We start from the raw sequence: 16,405 nt of genomic DNA, 5'->3' as shown, positions 1-16,405 counted from the left end.
AAGAACAAACACACTACAAACACATGTGATAACATGGATGAATCTTGAGAACCTTATGTTGAGTGAAGCAACCCAGACATTGAAGGACAAATACTACATGACCTCAATGATATGAAATAAACAAGCTGCCCTAGATAGCAAGAGACTGAACGATAGGCTGACAGGAAATCGGAGGGTGGAGGAAGGATATGAGCCGATGTCTGCAGGGGTGGAATTTAAGACGAGATGGTGGTAAGTATGAACACAAAGAAGAGATAAAAGGGGGGCAAGGGGGTGCCTTTGGTTGGGGCTTTGCGGGTTTGAGGGTGGCTGGGTGGGACTTATGGGTAACGTTGCCCAAAAGTGGGGGGAGGGAGGGGTAGCATACGAACACAGGAGAGGGTCAGGTGTTGGTGGAGAGTAAAATGCCGAGAAAATCATATCAAAATATAATAAAGAGGGTTACCTGTTTAGAATGCTCGGAGGGGAGGGTCCAATGCAGGACGGGCTCCTGGGGAATGTCTAAATGCTCATTCTGCCAGAGTGGGTGACACCATGGGGTAGAAACCCAAGTAGTGAGAGTGGGGGTGGACCCACATCCTGGGGAGGACTAATGCCATCAAATAGAGGGAACTGTATCCCTCGAGAGAAAGGGTGGCTCCCAGGGCATTGGGGCAGTTGAGCAAGTTAGGCCCTGAACACTATTCCATCTATCTCTGGAAGTGGCTCCTCAGGAAACGGAGGTTGGCTGTCACTGTGGGCACCAAGGTGGAAGGGAAAATGGACGTTAAATGTGTGGAACCAAAGTAAATGGGGGGTAAGAGAGGAGTTTCTTGAGAGTACACAATGATGGATATAAAACATGCAATATTACACCATAACATATAGGAGATGAAAGACTGATAATGTAAACCATAATGTAAAACATAGGATAACTAAAAATGTAAAGAACTGTGTATCCTAAAGTATGCACCATAATGTAAGCACAGATGTCACCTTGTTAGAAAGCTAATGTCTCAGACTCTGTACATCACTTTAAGTAAATATGATATGAATAGGGCGTAAGAGTATCACTGTGGAAGGGAAAAGGTTTTCTGGTGGATGTGTGGGAGTGCTGTATATTATATATATACATTGCTGTGGTCTAGGACTCCTGTGAAGAAAAGCTGAATAATTAGGGGGGGAAAAAAAAAAAAGAAAAAGATAGGATGTGGACTTTTTTCAAGTCAACATTCTTTATCTAAGCTCTTTATCTAACTTTATCCAAGTTCTTTATCTATCCTTTAAACCCATCGCTATATGCCATTCCCTAGTAAGGGACCATGACATTATATTGGGCTTCAAATTTCGGGGAGTTCTGGATCACAGAGTGTTTCAACAATGGCAATGGAGGGATACTGGTATGGGATACCAATGACAGGTGATATATGGCTGACAGGGAGCTGTACAGAACATATGTCCAGGGTGCATGGTAATGTTTGGATATACTCATAGTGGCAACAATTAAAAACCACAGCAGGGGGGTACTGGGTTCCTGGCCAGTGGTGCTCTGTCGTGGTCCCTAGGGGAGCAGCGACAGTCTCCCAGGTACAGTGGCGGGGACCGGGAGGGAGTGAGGGTTCAACAGTGAGCCCCTGATGCTAATGACTATGCTTGTGAGCTGATAAACCTAAAATAAGAACAAGGCCTAGAGCAACATTGTGCCTGGGAATTTCCTCCTGTCAGCCTTTATGTTACTCAAATGTGGCTAGTCTCGAAGCCAAACTCAGCATGTAAATGCAATGCCTTCCCCCCAGCGTGGGACAGGACACCCGGGGATGAGCCTCCCTGGCAACGAGGGACCACTATCAACTACCAACTGATGATGCAACTGGAAAATGACCTTATATGGAAGGTTCAATGCGGATCAGCAGAATATCCATGTCTACATAAAATACCATGACTTTAAAATGATGTTTGACATAAAGTAAGGGGGAAATGGAAAGGAGAAATGAGTTTATATGGCTATGAGTTTCTAAAAAAAGAGTCTGGAGGCTGGCAGAAGGATTGCCCTCATGCACAACTGAGCAGAGTCAGAGAGACAGATAAAGCAGATACAACCCCCAGATATTGGTTCCTTTGAGGGCTAAAGAGACCCATGGGAGTTATGGTCATGGCCGATGGGGTTAACTACCAGGGCAGATGGCCCCTCTTTGGAAATGGTGTTTATGTGTGATGAATCTGGACTCAAATGGGATCTCCCTTCATAAGACTTTCATGCTAATGTGCTGGAGGTGCAGTTAATGTTGGGGTTTAAGATATATTTAGGGGATTTGAATCTCTGGACTGACAATGTGATAGCCAGGTCCTGAGCCTCAACAGACTCCAGCACCTACAATCTGATCTATTGGACTTACCACACTCAGCTAAGATGGAGTTGAAGAAGGACAATCACCACACCATGGAGCCTAGAGTGATTACAACTGAAAATGGGAGGATTGCATCCAGCATCCATGTGGAATCTGAGCCTCCTCTTGACATAGAGGTGCAATGGACACAACCAATCCAATGTCCACATAGAAGAGGTGGCATTGGATTGGGAAAAGTGGACATGGTGGATGATGGGTATGGGGAAAGGCAGGAAGAGATGAGAGGTGGAGGCATCTTTGGGACATGGAGCTGCCCATGATGGTGCTTCAGAGGTAATCACCGGACATTGTAAATCCTCACAGGGCCCACTGGATGGAATGGAGGAGAGTATGGGCCATGATGTGAACCATTGTCTATGAGGTGCAGAGGTGCCCAAAGATGTACTTACCAAATCCAATGGATGTGTCATGATGATGGGAATGAGTGTTGTTGGGGGGGGGAGAGGGGGGGTGGGGGGGTGGGGTTGAATGGGACCTCACATATATATTTTTAATGTAATATTATTACAAAGTCAATAAAAAAAAAAAGGCCTTGTGGCCAATTAAAAAAAAAAAATCATTTGACCCTAGATGTGAACATCTGTTTCTGAATCATCAATTCTGTTCCTTTGGTCTGTGTGTCTGTCTTTATGCCAGTACCATGCTGTTTTTACCACTGTAGCTAGGTAATGTGATTTAAAGTCCAGAAGTGAGAGTCCTCCAACTTTGTTTGTCCTTTTTAAAATGTCTCTGGCTATTCAGGACCCCTTAACCTTCCAAATAAATTTGATAATTATGTTTTCCATTTATTTAAAAAGTGATGGTGGAATTTTTGTCATGATTCCATTGAATCTGTATATCAATTTGAGTAGAACATGTTTTCTATTTAAAAAATTGACATCTTAATGATATTAAGTCTTCTAATCTGTGACATTGGAATGTTCTTCTAATTATTTTGTTTTGTTTTTATTTTTTTTAACCAATGAGTTGCTTTACATCTTTGGTTAATTTTATTCCTAAATATTCGGGGTTTTTCTGTCATATATTATTTTTATCACTCTCTTGACACTTTTAATTACATTTACTGACATAATCTTCATTTTTGACTCTCTTCCAAGTCTCTCTGTCCTGCCTTTTCTTTTCAGGCTATCACACACCCTGTAGTATTTCTTGCAAAGCTGGTCTCTTGTTTACAAACTCTTCAATTTCTGTTTATTTGTGAATATTCTAAATTAGTCCTCATTTTTGAAAAACAGTAATGCTGGATATTAGATTCTTGGCTGGAAGTTTTTCTCTTGCTGTATCTTTAATATATCAGGCCAGTGCCTTCTTACCTCCATGGTTTCTGTTGAGAAATCAGCATTTAAACTTACTGAGTATCCCTTATGTTATGCATTGCTTTTCTCTTGCTGTTCTGAGAAGCCCTTCTTTGTCTTTGGTATTTAAAATTCTGATTAGTATGTGTCTCAGAGTTGGGCTATACAGATTTATTCAGATGGAAGTACATTGTGCTTCTTGGACATGGATACCTATGTCCTTCAATAGGTTTGGGATATTTTCTACCACTATTTCTTCAAATATCCTTCTTCCCCTTTTCCCTTCTCTTTTCCTTATGGGACACCCATGATATGGAAGGTTTCATGTCTCATTGTTGTTTAGTTTCCTGAGAACTTGTTCTATTTTTTTCCATTCTTTTCTTTACCTGTTCTTTTGTATGTTCACTTTCAGAGGCCATTTCTTCAAGCTCAACAATCCTTTATTCTGCCTCATCAAATCTGCTATTATATGATTCTAGTGTATTTTTAATTTCATTTATTCCCATAAGATCTGCTATTTTTCTATGTAAGCTTTCAAATTTTTCTTTGTGCTCATTCAATATCTTCTTAATATCCTTAATCTCTTTAGCCATCTCATTGAATTTATTAAGGAGATTTGTTTGAACATCTATGATTAGTTGTCTGAACTATTTTATGTCATCTGGAAGCTTATCTTGATCCTCTAACTGAGCCATATTTTCCTGTTTATTGGTGTGAATTATAATTTTTTGTTGGTGTCTTCAAATCTGGCTTAATAAATGCATTTATTCTGGGTGCAGTTTCTCTCTTTAGTTTAGGGTTTCTTGCCCTTTCTCCCTTGCTTGTTGTGTAGTAGGTGCCAAGAATATAGTTGGTGCTGTTAAGCTGTAGAAGCTCATTCTTCCCTCATTGCCCCAGGGACCAATGAAGCTTCTCCCAACTTTCTCCTTTGTCAGGGGTAGCAACAGAACCACAGCTGTGTGTTGTAAACCAAGTCATGCAGGCCTAGACTATAGTTGCATAAGAGACTGATGAAGCTTCATGCCCCTTTCTCCCCTGCCTGAGGTGTGGATGGAGCTTTAGGTGTGGGCAGCAACCTATGCTGTGTGGGTCTAAAATCACCACAGTTGCCCAGGTGGAAGGTAGATTTCCAACTCTGTCCAGCCAAATATACCTGCAGTTAACAGGAGAGACTGGCACAGGTGCCCCCAGCTCCCTCCCTGCTGGAGGTGGGGCTGGGGCTTAGGCTAGTGCTGCAATCTGATCTGGATGGAAAGACTTTCCTTGCCAGCACTATGATTTTCAGTGCACTCTGCTTCCCCTCATGGCAGGGATGGAGTCTGGCCTCTTTCTGACTTGGACATGTTCCAACTTTTCCTGTTCTTAGGGTTATACTTTAGCCTGCTAAATTTACTAATCAGTAGCTGAAGTTGGTAGCCAACTGTCTCTTCCTCCCCTGTTTTTGGGAAGTGGAGCTTCCAATTCTAGCCACAGATTAGCTCCTAAGGTGGCTTGTACTGTCAGTGGAAGATTGTCACCTCCAGGACATGGAGTATTCTACTCACGAATCTTCTCTGCAGATAGGTAGTCTCCTCTTTCCATTCTTTCAAGGATATTGGAGGATGCTTTTCTGGTCCCCTGGAGCTCCCAAACTAGAACTTCAGAAAGCTCTGGGTGATTACTAACTGTCCTGTTGCATGAGCTGACTCTAGGCTCCTTACTTTCCTGTCATCTTGCTGGTTGTCTATCCATTTATTTTTTCAGCATCTTTTCTGGATTGAAGTGGTTTCTGTTTTAAATTTTACTTCACTGTTTAGACACATATTTAAAAAGAAAATTCAAACAAAACCACATCCTCTTATAAAGACTTTACTTCTCTTTTACTTAATGAATAATATACAAGTAAGGTTTACTGACATTTAAGGTCTTTGAAAGATTGACTCAAACTTACCTTTAATTACCATATCCCGTTATTTGATTTAGTCAATACATACAATAATGTCCCCCCAAATTTTTTTATTTGTGTTTTAAATCTTGTTTATTAGAGAATTTGTGAGTTTACAGAACAACCACACACAAAATACAGGGTTCCTATACACCACTCTGCAACCAATGCCTTGCATTGGTGTGGAATTTTTTTACAATTGATAACAGGATATTTTTAAAATTTTACTATTAACTAGAGCCCATTGCTTAACATAGCAGTCACTGTGTAGTATAGGTCCATGGATTTTTAAAATTATTTTCTGTTACCAGATATACATTCTAGCATTTCCCCTTTTAATCACCATCAGATATGTATTTCAGTGGTGTTAGTTGCATTCACAGTGTTATGCTACCATCAGCATCATCCATTACCAAAACCTTTCCATCATTCCAAATAGGAACACTTAAACTTTGTACATTCAAACTTTATAATAACTATGACCTTTTCTTTTGTCTCAAAGTAGTTGGAAAACCTATGGCCAATAGACTGTGTTCATGGGATAATCAAAGAAATCACACACCAGTATTTTCTAGTTTGACCTTTTTCTTCATGTATTTCCAAGGTTTGATTTCCCAGCACAAAATCTTTCTTTACCTATTAAGTTTACTTTATTCATTGAAGAGAGGGGTAGATCTACATTTCCTTTTTTAACTTTATTCATTAAACATGAATTTAGAACTTTCCTCATCTTAAAGATTTAATAAATACAATATTAATTTATTTAATTGGTATTCAATAAATGTATGGAGATTACATGTAAGCTAAATAAAATTGAAACCACTATATTTTATTCCAGGAATGTTCTTTTTCTTTCTTTTAAAGGAGGTTTAAAAGTTCTTTTCTTTAATAAAATTCTAAAACTGTGAATAATCTTAAAAGCATACTGAATGCTAGGTTTTGTAATATATTACAAAACCTTAAATTATTTTAATTATAATTTAGGAAAGATCTTTCTATACCTTTCAAGAAATTTTGCTTTACCGAAATTTGATAATAGGATTATAACCACTCATATTTTAAGCCAGCACTAAATCTTAATTGCCATGGATTTGTCATAAAATCACTGAGGTTAATACATGCTATGATTTCATCTTTCAGAAGTGAAAGATAAAAGCAAGAGTAATGCAGTAGACCAATGAGAGTGCCTCCTCTGGATTCATTCTGATAGGTTTTTCAGACAAGCCTCAGTTAGAGCTGGTTCTCTTTGGAATCATCTTGACCTTTACCTCATGACCTTTCTAGGCAACACTGTTATCATCTTGTTGTCCAACTTGGACTCTAAACTCCACACTCCTATGTACTTTTTCCTCTCCCATTTCTCCTTCCTGGACCTCCGCTTCACAAGCAGTATCATTCCTCAGCTTCTAATCAACCCCTAGTGTTCAGGTAAGTCCATCACATGTGTAGACTGTGTGATTCAACTCTATGTCTCCCTTGCCCTGGTCTATACTGAGGGTATCCTGGCTGTGATGTCCTATGACTGCTATATTGCTGCTTGTCATCCTTTACATTATACTTTTTCATGCATCCTCGGCTCTGCCATGTCTCGGCCTCTATGGCATGGCTCAGTGGGGTGGCCACCACATTGATTCAGTCCACACTCACCCTTCACCTGCCTTTCTGTGGTCATCGCCAGGTGGATCATTTCTTCTGTGAGGTCCCTGTGCTCATCAGGTTGGCATATGTGGACACCACACTCAACCAAGCTGAGCTCTTTGTGGCTAGTGTATTATTCCTGGTGGTGTCTTTGTCACTCACCCTAATCTCCTATGGGTACATTGCTCAAGCAGTTTTGAAGATCAAGTCAGTCACTAGAAGACATAAAGCATTTGGGACCTGCTCTTCCCACCTGATGGTGGTCACCATCTTCTATGGAACTATCATTTTCATGTATCTGCAGCCAGCCAAGAGTAGATCCAAGGACCAGGGCAAGTTTGTTTCCCTCTTCTACATTGTGGTGATCCCCATGCTTAACCCACTCATTTATATTCTGAGGAACAAGGAAGTAAAGGCAGCACTGGAAAAAAATTGGGGGAAACTCTATAACTGAATGGGACATGATTATCAAGAAACATTTAGGAGAGACTTACTAAGGGTGAATCATTTAATGAAGTGTGACTAAATAACTAATTTGGTTATGTCCATGACCCTGTCAATGGGATTCAGTAGAAGAGAATAAATTAGAGCTTGAATTTTAGAGTCTGAACAATCTGAGTTTGAGTGCCCATTTCACCACAGAGGAGCTGTGGGATTTGGCCAATTTGCACCACTACCATTACATTATTTCTCAACTAGGCTGTATACTAGCACCTGAAATGGAATAGACCCAATTAAAACAGATCACTGTTCAAAGGGTTTTACTGTTTTTAAAGCTTGTTTTTATAAAGTTTATTCTATTTAATAGTCACAGCTATATTTTTGATGGCTTATAAATTATTATTGAATTATTATAAAGTTTTTATCATTTTTCTTTCACAAAAATCAAAATATTTTGGCCAGTTGCTCAGAACAGAAAGAGAAAACACTAAACTTCAGTGATATTCTTTTATCAACTCTAACTATGGATTCCTAAGCCCCTTAAGTCCCATTTGTAAGCCGTTACTCTCTGAGTTCACCTCTAGAGCTGCACCCCACACCTAGTGCTGTATTATAAGTTTCTGATTTTTGTATTTCTTCCCTCACTGTTTTTTTTTTTATCCTCCCCCTGTGCTTGCTTGCCATCTGCTCTCTGTGTCCATTCTCTGTGCATTCTTTTGTGTCTGTATTTTTTTATTTTTTATTTATCCCCCCTTGTGCCTTGCTTGCTGTCTGCTCTCTGTGTCCATTTGCTGCACACTCTTCTGCCTTTTCTTTTTTTGCTTGTGTCCCTTTTTTGTTGCATCACCTTGCTGAGTTGGCTTTCCATGGCACTCATGGGCCGGCAGCTCTCCACATCATGTGGGTGAGCCTGCCTTCACAAGGAGGCTCTGGGATGCAAACCCAGGGCCTCCCATATGGTAGATGGGAGCCCAACTGATTGAGGCATAGCCACTTCCCTCCTCACTAGGTTTTTGATAACAGCACATATATTATGATTTAACCACAATTTAAAATAAAACCTTTGCATATGGCTTTACAATGACTCCCGACTTTCTCTTTAAGCCCAGACATCTAATCTTCAAAACCTCATGTTAAATTGTGTATTTCTAACAGGCTGTTTTATTCCATTAAAAATTTTATTGAAGTATGTTACACTTACATGAACAATTATAAACAGTAAGTGTAAAGTAAAAGTTGTGAACTTAGAAAATAAACATGCATAACATCATACAGAGTTCCCATATGTCACCCACCACCAATACCTTGCATTGTTGTGAAACATTTGTAACAAATTATTAAAAAGCATCATAGTAGATTACTACTAATTATAGTATATATCTTACATTTGGTGTATTTCCCCCCAAACTCACCATATTATTATGTTTTATTTATAAACCATACAATTTACTAAAGTGTACAATCAATGACATTTGATATAATCACAGAGTTGTGCATTCATCATTTTAATCAATATTTAATCAATATTAGAGCATTTTCATTACTTGAAAAAAGAAAAAAATCAACAAAAAACAAACCACTATAATGCCACACGCTAGTGCAATGAGTTATAAATCCTAAAATGTTCTTTGACCATTTTCATTCATTTCTAAACATTTAAAAACACATTTTTAGCAATTCTGCAAAGATTAAATTTCAGCTTTCCATTCTGCAACAACGTTCTATTTTCTGGTGACATATTCTTGCTATTATTAACTCCAAGATTTTTCTCATTATATTTATGAAAAGTTCATAATAGTGAAATCATACAATATTTGTCCTTTTGTGCCTTGCTTGCTTCATTCAACATAATGTCCTATAGGTTCATCTGTGTTGTCATATGCTCCATGACTTCATTACTTTTTACTGCTGAATAATATTCCATGTGATGGAATCCTGAGTTGATTCCATCTTTTGGCAATTGTAATTAATGTCACTATGAACATAGGTGTGCAGATGTCTGTCCATATCACTGCTCTAAGTTCTTCTGGGTTATATACCTGGTTGTGGTATTGCAGGTTCACATGGTAGATCTATATCTAACTTCCTTAGGAACCACTAAACAGACTCACAGTGGGGATTCTACATTCCCACCAACGTGAATAAACATTCCTGCCCCTCCACATCCTCTCCAACACCTTCAGTTTTCTGTTTTGTTAATTATGGCCATTCTAGTAGGTGTGAAATTAAATCACATTGTAGCTTTGATTTGCATTTCCCTAATAGCCAGTGGTGTTGAACATTTTTTTCATGTGTTTCTTCAACATTTGTATTTCTTTTTTTAGAAAAAAGCCTATTCAAGTTTTTCAGTCAATTTTTAATCAAGTCATTTGAGTTTTTATTGTTGAGTTGCAGGATCTCTTTATATATAATGAATATTAGACCCTTGTCAGATATGTGATTACCAAATATTTTCTTCCATTGAGTAGGCTGCCTTTTTACCTTCTTCACACTGTCCTGTTTGCTGAAGAAGTGTTTGTTTTTTAGGAGGTCTCATTTATCTATGTTCACCTTAGTTGCTTAAGCTTTGGGTATAAGGTTTTCAAGACTGCCATCTACTGCAAGGGCTTGTAGATATTTCCCTACATTATCTTCTAGGAGTTTTATGGTCTTGGCTTTTATATTTAGGTCTTTGATCAATTTCGAGTTGGTTCTTGTAAGGGGGTGATACAGGGCTCATCTTTCATTCTTTTTGTTATGATATCGAGTTGTCCCAGCACCATTTGTTGAAGAGACTGTTATGTAAGACCTTCACAGGCACAATAGAAACATGGCAGAAGAATGTTCTGTTTTATCAGTAGTGACTTAAATGTCAATGGATAAAATCCTCTAGCCAAAAGGCAGAGATTTGCATAATAAATAATAAATCATGACCCAACTATATGCAGTCTGCAAGAGACTCACCTTAAATTAAAAAATACAAGTAGGTTGAGGTTGAAATGATGGGAAAAAATATACCACACCAGGAATAACTAAAAGAGAGCTGTGGTGGCTATACTAATATCATATTAAATAGACTTTAAGACAAAACAGTCACAAGGGATACATATGGTCATTATATACTGATAAAGTAGACAATTCAATAAAAGGATGTAATATTTTAAGTATATATGCACATACCAGCAGAGCCACAAAATTTGAAGCAAACACTGACAATTTGAAAGGATAAATTAATGGTTCTACAGAAATAGTATGAGAATTTAATGTACCACTCACAATAATGGACAAAACATCTAAGCTGTAGATCAATGAGAAAATAGTGGACTTGAACGATACACTAAACCAACTAGACCTAACAGACAAATATAGAACATTGCACCCAGTGGAAACAGAGTGTGCTCTAATATTTTTTATGTCTCAGTAATGTCCTTTTGAGCTTCTTCATTCTTAGAGCCCATCCAGTATCATGTATTGCATTTAATTGTCATCTCATGCATTTTCTTCCCTCCCTCTTTCTCTTCCTTCCTTCCTTTCTTTTACTTGTAGAAACATATATGCATTCATACATGAAATACAGTTTCCATATATTACCCTCCATACAAAGTTTTCCTTATTAACACTTTGCATTAGTAGTGTGGTTCCTTTGTTACAACTGATGAAATAATATTATTATAATTGTACTATGAGCTGGAGTCCTTAGTTTACATTAGGGTTCACTGTGTTGTACAGTCTTAGGGTTTTTAAAATATTTAAAAATATTTCAACCACATTCAACTATATATTTTAGTGGCGTTAATTACATTCAAAAGGCTGTGTTATCAACACCACCGTTTTTTACTAAAGCTATATATCACCCAAAAGAGAAACAAGTTAAACAGATTTTAGGTACCTGGTAAAACATATTCCTGTTTCAGAGTCTACTAATTTGCTTATTCTAATTATTTCATATCCATATTTGTATCCATAGAGCATACAATATATTTCCTTCTGGTCTGGCCTAATTCACTCTAAATGATGTCTTCAAGGTTCATCCATAGTGTATCATGTATCAGAACTCCATTCTTAGATAATATGCCATTGTATGGATATACCACATTTTGTTTATTCACTCATTTGTTGATGGACACAGGTTGCTTCCATCTTTTAGGAATTATGATTAACGCTGCTCTAAACATTGGTGTGCAATTAACCAATTGAGTCCCAGCTATTAGTTATTTGGGGTTTATACCTAGAAGTGGGCTTGTCAGGTCTTATGGTAAATCTGTACATAACTTTCTGAGAAACTGGCAAACCGTTTTCTGCAGAACTAAACAACCATTTTCCACAGCAGCTGCACCACTTTACAGTCCCACCCACAATGAATAAGTGGTTCTAGTTCTCTGAATCCTTTCCAATATTTGTTATTTTCCATTTTAAAAATAATATTAGTCATTCTATATGTGTGTGAAATACCATTTTCCCTAATGGCTAATGATTTTTAACATCTTTTCATGTACTTTTGGTCATTTGTATATCTTCTTTGGAGTAAAGACTATTCAAGTCTTTTGTCAATTTTTTAAATAAGGTTGTTTATCTTTTGTTATTGAATTGTAGGATTTATATATATATATATTCTGAATATTATCAGATATATCATTTCCCAATATTTCCTCCCGTTCTGTAGGCTGTCCTTTTCTTTTCATGATGAAGTTCTTTGATGCTTAACGCTTTAAATTTTGATGACATCCCATTCATCTAATTTTCCTTTTTTTACTCATGCTTTTGGTGTTACATCTAAGAAGCCATTGCTTAAAACAAGGTCCTGAAGATACTTCCCCAATATTTCTTGTAGGAGATTTACAGTTTTGATTCTTATATTTACGTCTTTGATACATTTTTTAACAAATCAACTTTATTGATACATTTTAATAAAGCATAAACCCATCCAAAGTGCACAATGTTATTTGATACAATCACATAGTTGTGCATTGCATTCATCACTTCAATCAGTATGAAAGCATTTTCATTAAATCAATAATAAGCAAACAAAATAATCAGCTCTCAATCTCTCTGTGCTTCTGCTGTACATAGTTGCTATTTTGTTTCTTTCTCTTTAGTTTATTAGTATTTGAATTTTTTAAAAACAGTCTTATATATGCATTATTATTCATGATTGTATTTGACATGAGGTTTCACTATGTTATACAGTTCCATGTTAAGTTTTTTAGCTTTCCTGCTACTAATATACTTGTCCTTAGACTTTCCCTTTCAATCACTGTCATACCCTTATCTATGCTAGTTAAAAACACTATGATGTGCTTTCAACACTTCTATTCATTTCTAAAGATTTACCAACTACCTTTTTACTAATTCTGCCCAGATTAACCTCCAGCTTTCCATTCTCTACCCTTATTCTAGTTTCTGGTGACCTATATTCTAATTATTAACTCCACGAGATTACAAAATATATTTAGCTCATAATAGCACAGTCATATAGTATTTGTCCTTTTTTGTCTGGCTTTCCTCACTCAACATAATGTCCTCCAGGTTCATTCATGTTGTAAGTACACTTCATGACTTCATTTCTTCTTACAGCTGCATAATAGTCCAATGTGTGTATACACAATTTAACCATTTATTGGTTGATGGACACCTGGGATGTTTCCATCTTTTGACAACTGTGAATAATAACACTATGATCATCTGTGTGTAGATTTCTGTTCATGTCACTTCTCTCAATTCTTCTGTGTCTATGCCTAGTAGTGATATTGTTGGGTCATGTGGCAAGTCTATATTCAACTTTCTTGGAATATGCCAAACAGTCCTCTAGAGTGGCTGTACCATTCTACATTCCCACTAACAAAGAATAAGCTTCCCTATCTAGCTTCATTCTTTCCAATACTTTTAGTTTTCCAACTTTTTAATAGTGGACATTCAAATAGGGGTGAAACGATATCTCATTGTAGTTTTGATGTCCATTTTCCTAATCACTAGAGTATTAGTCAGCCAAAGGGGTGTTGATGCAAAATACAAGAAATCTGTTGACTTTTATAAAGGGTATTTATTTTGTGTAGGAACTTACAGACACCAAGCCACAAAGCATAAGTTACTTCCCTCACCGAAGTCTATTTCCACGTGTTGGAGCAATATGGCTGCTGATGTCTGCCAGGGCTCAGCCTTCCTGGGTTCCTCTCTTCCCAGGGCATGCTTCTTTCCAGACTCAGTGTTCCTCTCTGCTTGGGGCTTGCTTCTCTTTCTCTGTGTGCTTACTTCCTGCGGCTCCAGCTTGAGACTTCAGCATCAGGAGGCAGGGCAGGATGGCATCCAAGTAAGTACACTGTCATCATCTCTCCTACAAAGGACAGGCTGTATGGTGACAGAATTCTGTTGGAGCAGGCTGTTTCAGGAACCTACATGGCAGGGGGTATCTGGACATTGATCTGGAGAGGCTGCAGCAGAATTAGTGCTTGCTCAAGGAAGAACTGTGAGTTTCTAACACTGAACTTGGAAGTCATTGGAAGGTAAATGCCTTCCCCCTGGGGTTGAGGGCATAGCACTCCAGGAAAGCTTCTGGTCATGTGGCAGCATTCCCAAGCCCCATGTTCCCCAAATACATGAACCCCAAGCCCATGGTGCCCAAACCCCTCAACCCACATTTCACAGACCTACATACCCCAAGTCCACATTCTCCCAGCCTTTGTTTCCCAAGCCCAGCACTCCCAGAAATCTGACATTGCCCTAACTCTCTGGTCCTGGACTAACTCCAGGAGTGGGAAGGTGTAGGCAGGAGGTTCAGAGGGGCCCAAAGAGTACAGATTAATTTTATTGAGTTTGGAGGAGCATATCAGCTGACTTGGGGAGAGCCTAAGAAAAGAGAAGAGGTGAATCTGCTGAGAGACCCTGATTTACCTAACTGCCCTGGGATAGGAAACTTGGTCTGGAAGAAAGTGGAGTCAAAAAATTAACTAGGCCCCCTGTAGCACACCTAAGGGAGAGGGACAGTAGGATGTGCTATGCAGGCTTCCAATAGCATATTTAGGGTTCCTGGCAAGGGGTGGGTGCTCTCTCTCAAGAAATTAAGAGACATTATTTTCTGAGGTGAGTTGGTTCACCAGGGACCCATTTGGATTTCCTACAGGAGCCCTCATGCAGCCTTGCTGTGGCCCTATGAGAGAGGGAAGTGAGGAAGGGAGAAAGGTGGAAGGTCAGACTCCTAAGCAATTTATTCAATTGCAAAGAGGAATCCTTGACTGAGGCCTCATCCAGTCTTTTTTGTTGGTTTGCTTTCTTGTTTTTCTTTCCTCTTTATCTCCCCATGGCCCTTTTTTTCCTTTCTCTCTCTCTCTCTCTCTCTCTCTCTCTCTCTCTCTCTCTCTCTCTCTCTCTCTCTCTCTCTCTCTCTCTCTCTCTCTCTCTCTCTCTCTCTTCGCTTGCTTTTTTGAAAAATTTTTTCTTCTTTTTTCTTTTTTTTATGTTAGGTGCTGCAGGCAACATTTCTTATTTGCTGTGCTTCTTCATCTTCAGTTTCCTCTATTCTCTGTGTACTGATTTTGGCTACTAACACTCTCCCCTTTCCTTTACATCATTCTATCCTCTATCCTTAATTGTTTTTGTTACATTCCACCTCTTTTTGTTTAGCCCCCAATATTTCAGACATTTTATCTCTAATATCACTAATCTGTTTTTTATTTTATTCACTCTTTACTATCATTTCTTTTCTCTTTCCCTCTCTCCTCACCATACTGGCCTTTTAATTCATACTATATTTCCCCCCATATTCAATTTACTATCTCATTATAGGTACTCCATTTTTTTAGGTTATAACTATACACAGTTTATGTCAGTTCAATATCCATTCTCCCAGATCTCACATGGTTCTTCTGCTAACATTCACTAGCAATACTACTATTACATTTTATTTTCTTACCTGACTTACTTTCTCAGACCGTAATATTTTCCTTCAAGGGAACTTAGCCAACAGCAAGGAAATAGAATAAGAAGAACAAAGTGACAAAGAGAAGACTTAGCACACACACAAAAACAACTATTTTTTGTCTTTATTTTTTTAATGTTACATTAAAAAAATATGAGGTCCCCATATAACCCCCCACCCTCCTCATCCCCTTCTCCCCCCATAACAACAACCTCCTCCATCATCATGAGACATTCATTGCATTTGGTGAATACATCTCTGACCACCACTGCACCTTATGGTCAATGGTCCACACTGTAGCCCACACTCTCCCACAGTCCACCCAGTGGGCCATGGGAGGACATACAATGATCAGTAACTGTCCCTGCAGCACCACCCAGGACAGCTTCAACCCCCGAAAATGCCCCCACATCACATCTCTTCCTCCCACTCCTTACCCCCAGCAGCCACCAGGGCCACTTTCTCCACACAAATGCCACATTTTCTTTGATTACTAATCACAATAGTTCATGAATAGAATATCAGTAAGACCACTCTAATCCATACTCTATTCCTCCATCCTGTGGGCCTTAGAGTGTTTGTGTCCAGTCCAAATCTATATCAAGAGGTGGCTTAGATTGCACATGGATGCTGGATGCAATTCTCCTGCTTTCAGTTGTAGGCACTCTTGGCTCCTTGGTGTGGTGGTTGACCTTCTTCACCTCCATGTTAGCTGAGTGAGGTAAGTCCAATAAACCAGAGTGTATGACCTCTAAGTCTGTTAAGGCTCAGGGTTTGACTACCACATGGTCAGTCCAGAGATTCAGGTCCGCTGGGTATACATTAAACC

At 38.5% G+C, this 16,405-nt stretch overlaps 1 pseudogene; it reads left to right on the top strand.

Annotated features, from left to right (window-relative positions):
* The first annotated feature begins 6,770 nt into the window (after positions 1–6,770).
* Positions 6,771–7,698, top strand: LOC131276576 (olfactory receptor 2G2-like; annotated as a pseudogene).
* The last annotated feature ends 8,707 nt before the right edge of the window (positions 7,699–16,405 follow it).

This window comes from Dasypus novemcinctus, chromosome 29, assembly GCF_030445035.2.
Source record: "Dasypus novemcinctus isolate mDasNov1 chromosome 29, mDasNov1.1.hap2, whole genome shotgun sequence".
Lineage (NCBI taxonomy): Eukaryota > Metazoa > Chordata > Mammalia > Cingulata > Dasypodidae > Dasypus > Dasypus novemcinctus.
The sequence above is the reverse complement of the archived record's forward strand: the minus strand, read 5'-3'. Positions and strand labels throughout refer to the sequence as shown.